General features: G+C 37.5%; 1 long non-coding RNA gene across 1 annotated transcript; it reads left to right on the forward strand.

The window, feature by feature from the left end:
* The first annotated feature begins 3096 nt into the window (after positions 1-3096).
* Positions 3097-5264, forward strand: LOC105768425 (uncharacterized). Its single transcript, XR_001125843.2, has 2 exons — positions 3097-3374; positions 3702-5264. It is a non-coding gene; the product is annotated as an uncharacterized LOC105768425 (long non-coding RNA).

The following is a 5264-nucleotide window of genomic DNA, read 5'->3' on the forward strand; positions in this document are numbered from 1 at the left end:
TGATGAGGTAAGTAAAGTTGTGACAATTTCATGATCACTTGGACTTGTTCATGACTTGATCACATATATTTTGTTTTGTTCTTCTTCAGTTTCTCTCCAGCACTAAAGCATTCACATGGAGCCTTCAGAAAAGGTCTCCAAGTGTTTGACATTGCACCTTGAGATGATAGATTAGTTTGAGAATGATGAGAGAAATTGGGCAAAAGAGATGATGGAATATGGTATGGTTAAGAGGAAGGTTTGGAAGAAAGAAGAAGCCGCATTGGGAATGATCGAATATCTTTGGATAAGGAAAAGATGTGACTGACTATAACTTAATTTCTAGATGACAAAGTCTTCAACAAAATGATGAATTGATGGGGTTTTCCAGGGCTTCTGCCCAATGCCGTATTTCTTTTCCCTAGAAAATAAACATTCTCATCAAATAATGGTGGCATTCATTATGAAAATATTTAGGAAGAAGAATTCTCTTGAAGTGTTGTTATTTATTAGGAAAATATTTGGGAAAAGAAAATCTATATATTACTAAAAATAATTTGAACTAGTCATTTCCTTGATTGCTTGATTTCATTTATGGCACCTTCGAGCTTATATATCGTAAACTCTTATTTACTGAGCTTTGTATATCACCATCTACTTGAGCTTGTATACCACAAACTTTGTTTTGCTCCATGTATAATCCCATAGTAATTCTCAACGATGAATTAACCAAACTACACTCCTGGAGCTCCATATATAATTCTCAACAATGAATTAACCAAACACTACACTCTTTGAGCTCCAACAGTAATACACAAACTAACTACAAACTTATGCGTTAAAACTACACCCCCTGGGCTGGGAATAAAGGTAGAAAAAGGGACACAGTTTTTATTAATACTTCAGTACCATTTAAGAAAACAACAAATGTAAATTATTCATAGTGACAATCCATGAGAGCAAAGCATTCAATTCCACAGGAGATATCAGCTGCTTCAGGAGATTCATCCAAATTATTCTTCAAGGGGCCTGGTGCAAATGGTCCAGAAAAGGCAGAACCAATTGCAGGTCCAAAACTTCCAAAACTAAAAAGTGAATAGTCCGGGGTGTGGACTTGCAGTTGGTTTGGTATGATTACAGATGATGGCTCCTGGTCATTTCGCAAATTAAGTATTCACAGCAACCAATGAACCATCTTTGGCTGAAAGAAGAAAGAAACGAGATAAATAAAGTGTTTTAAGTGCATGAAAATGGTATCCATAAACTTAGCACACATCCAAATGATAAAATAATAATAATTATAATAATTGTATATCAAGGTAAGAACTAAGTTCTAGAAAAGGGTAGATTTAAGATTATTCCAAAGAAGATGGCAAAGAAATAGAACCAGATAAAACATGTGCTTTCACCACAAATACATAATTGAGGATGTTGACACCATTTTTTCAAGAAACGGGGTCGACTTGAATTTTGAAAATGAAAACGAACACAGGAGTCGCCACCAATCATTTTTGATAAGGTGTGATCGGGTCACCTTGAAAAGTGGTTGTTTTTAATAAATAATTAGATTTTATTAAAACAATGATTTTGGTCTGTGAAATTAAAAAAAAAATAGGTTCGGGAGTCGGTTACGTACGAGAAAGAATTAGCACCCTCGTAATGCCCAAAATTGGTACCTAGTTGATTACTTAATGTCTTAGTGTCGAAAATTAAAAACTCGAAAAGAATTTAAAAATACAATCCCTCTTTATATTGTGTTATTTTAAAATTAATCGAATAAATCAAAATGTAAAATGTCTCCTTATCTCAAAGTAACAAGATATCACATCCAGTAAGTTAGGACACGGTACCTCGTATTTTGAGAGTAAGTTTGCCTTTTATTTTTTATTTAAACCTCATTTGTTTTAATTCTAAAAGGATATTCTGTTATTTAGGATCAACGCGAGAAAAATCAAAACCTAGTAAGTTAGGGCACGACTTCTCGAATTTTCTAAATACGGAATATTGCCTTTATTTTCAAAATTTTCCCTTTTTGAATTTGAGTAAGCACCAATAGAATATTTAGAAATAATATGCGTGCTATTTTGGTTATATTTGAAAAGAAATCGTTTAAAACGAAAAGGTACCGTCTGCGACCTATAATGATAATACAACATATGTTTAAAATAATCATGCCATAATATGCTCATAAAATATACATATAACAATGATACTAACAAATCCTAATGTTAACATGCATGAATAATAATGCAAATGACAATATAACAATAATAATAATAACAACAACAATAAATATGATACTAATGAATCTAAGTTTTGAAAGTATTTAAAAATAGCAAATAAATAGATAATGGAATGATAGTAATAATAATGGCACAAATGAAATATACAAATCAATATATATATAAAAAATGAAAAATAAATAGAACGAAAGCTAATGTAAGTTTGGTTATAAATTGAGAATAAATAATTAAATGAATATTAAATAAAATATTTAATAAAACTGTTTTTGTTTTAAAAAGTAAAAGAAAAGAAAAAAATTTGAAGTTAAATAGGCCAAGGATCGAATTAGAATTAAAATAAAATTAAAGGGGGAAATTTGAAATGGAAAAGAACAATCAGGGCCCAGATGAAACGCGTGGAAAGATGTGAGGGCCAAGTGGGAAATCATTCCCCAGCCCTTAAAGTACGTCATTTCGAAATGGGTTAAAATGGAATGGAAATAAAATTATATAGACAAATTTAAAAAACTAAAAGAACGGTATTGAAACTTAAATAAAACGAGGAGGGGTCAACCGCGAGAATATCCCCTTTTATTCAGCCCATCATGACGCCGTTTTTGTTATAAAGTCAGTCCATGGTCAAAGGACCGAATTGAAACAGGAGTAAAATTCTATGTCTAAAATCAAAAAAAGGAAAGAACCCCATTGAACACGCCACAAAGGGGAAGGGATCTATTGCGCAAATATCCCTCTAAGAGAAAACACGCGGATCCCCTCCCTGGCGGGTCGGGTTGCGGGTCAAACGTCAAAACGGCACCGTTTTGGCCACTGATACCAAGGCCCAAAACGGCGCCGTATTATACCCAATATAAATGCAAAAAAAAAAAATCAGTTTAACCCATCTTTTTTTAAAAAAATTCAGAGAGCTTTCAGATTCGCTCTCTCACAGCCCTCCAATCCGGCCAATAGGGCCGTCGCCTACGCCACCATAGATCCACCACGGGCGGTGGCGTGCGACCCGAAGGTCAATTTTAACCCGATTTAAAAGGCCGTTTGGTGACGGTGCCTTTCTTGGCCCAAAGACCGAAGGAAAAGGAGACCCTCGTGCCCTCCCTCGGCACGATTTCGGCGGCCGCAAAGGGCTCCAGCGATGGGACTTGCGGGCGACTCCAGGTATTCCCCTTCTCTTCCTTTCTTTTTTATGTGTATGTTTACTTTTTCTTAACAGATTAAAAAAACGGATTTGTAAAAAGAAAATTGAAAAAATGAAAAATAAGATAGATAAATCGAAAAAGAGAAAGCAACCTGTTAACTTTTATATTGCTTTTTTTTTTATTTCTAATGTTCATAAAAAGGCTAGAAAAAAAACTACAATGTTTGTGTTCGGCTTATATAGCCGATTTTTACAACCCCTAAACTTCTATTTTCTTGTCGTTTGCAATTTGGATTGTGTTTGTTGTCGTTTTCTGCTTTGTTACTTTGTTTGGTGGTCTTTTGTAGGTGACAGAGCAGTGTCAGACGCATGGAGGAGGTGGCGTGCGGCAGACTGGTGAGACCGACGATTGGCGAGCTGAGCGACGGTGGCGCTGAAGGCCGACCAGGGGGCGTGCAGTGCTAAGAGGCTTGGCTGGGGCTAGGGTTTCTGCTGCTAGTTTAGGTTACGGGCTAATTATTTGGGCTTAGGGTTTTTACTATTGGGTTGTTCTGATTAGGTCTATTTTTGGATTTGTAATGGACTTGGTTTATTTTGTGTTTGGGTTTGATTTGGTGGGCCGAGCAAAATGGGTTCGTACAGAGGACAGAGAAGATGGCCAATAGATAGACAAGGTCGGTGTTCCAATTAGGGATTGGTGATGCATAAGAAACTGGAGTTTGAGGATGTTTCTGTATCAGCATAGAGCATGTGCTTTTGTCATGATCCGTAAGCAAAGCTACCAGAAGTACTAGATCGAGATCGGAACGATGCGAGCACGAGAAAACCTAGTCACAAAATTATCGAAGTGTCCCAAAAGACTTTAGAAATTCGAAGAAGCGATAGATCCTTACAGAGCCGAGTAGAAGATTCCAGAAGCTCTAAAACTCTCCATTCATGTATAGCCTATATAAGTAGAAGCTCTCCTCTCTATTTGTACATCCAAACTAGTCGTTGGGTAATATATCTAAGTTCTCATGCTTGTCTAGGCTAAGAAGGCATTCTCCAACTTCTCTTGTGTTCGGCCCGTGACAAATGATATCAGCGCTTTGAATTTGTCCTGTGGTGGTGAACGATGGCAACCGAGTTCAAGAAGGTGAGTGAGCAAGAGGATGGCGTGGTGGAGAACCAAGGTGTTGTGAAGGGCAAGAAAGGAGGCTCTAAGGACTCTGTGAAGATAATTGAGACCCGGATGGCCGAGGTTGAGTCCGCCATGAGTGATGTCCAAAGCTAGAAGAAACCAAGGATTCTCTTGAGGCGATCAAATCCGACATGATGGAGTCCTAAGACAAACTCAAAGAACAACTTAGAGAAGAGCTACAATAGGCCATGAAGGAGGCCTTAGGTGATATTGCCGAAAGTACAAGGCCCTCGAGGTGTAGGTGGAAGTAATGGATGGCGAGATCAAGAGGCTCAAGAGTGGTGGCATGCTAATGGTATCAAGCTATCGAGTAGATGTTCCGAGGTCAAAGGAGTTCAAAGGCACGAGGGATGCCAAAGGGGTGGACAACTTCTTTTGGAGTGTCGAGTAATACTTTTGTGCTGGGATCGAGGAGGATTCCGTTAAGGTAAACACCGCTTTGATGTACTTAGTTGATGTTGTCTTGCTTTGGTGGTGTCTTAGGAGTGACGATGCAATGTGTGAAAGTGCAACCGTGGAAACTTGGGAGATTAGGCTGCAATTCTATCCGAAAATGCGAACAAGAAGCCTCGATTGAAACTTAGGCAGCTTACCCAGCGCAAAACAATGCGCGACTATGTGCGTTAGTTTTTGGAGTTAATGCTTCAAATTTCAAAATAGACAAAAGTGAGGCTCTATTTAACTTCCTAAATGGGCTAAGCAATGAGCAAAAGTAGAGTTTCAGCATAAA

Source organism: Gossypium raimondii, chromosome 5 (assembly GCF_025698545.1).
Source record: "Gossypium raimondii isolate GPD5lz chromosome 5, ASM2569854v1, whole genome shotgun sequence".
NCBI classification, from domain to species: Eukaryota; Viridiplantae; Streptophyta; class Magnoliopsida; order Malvales; family Malvaceae; genus Gossypium; species Gossypium raimondii.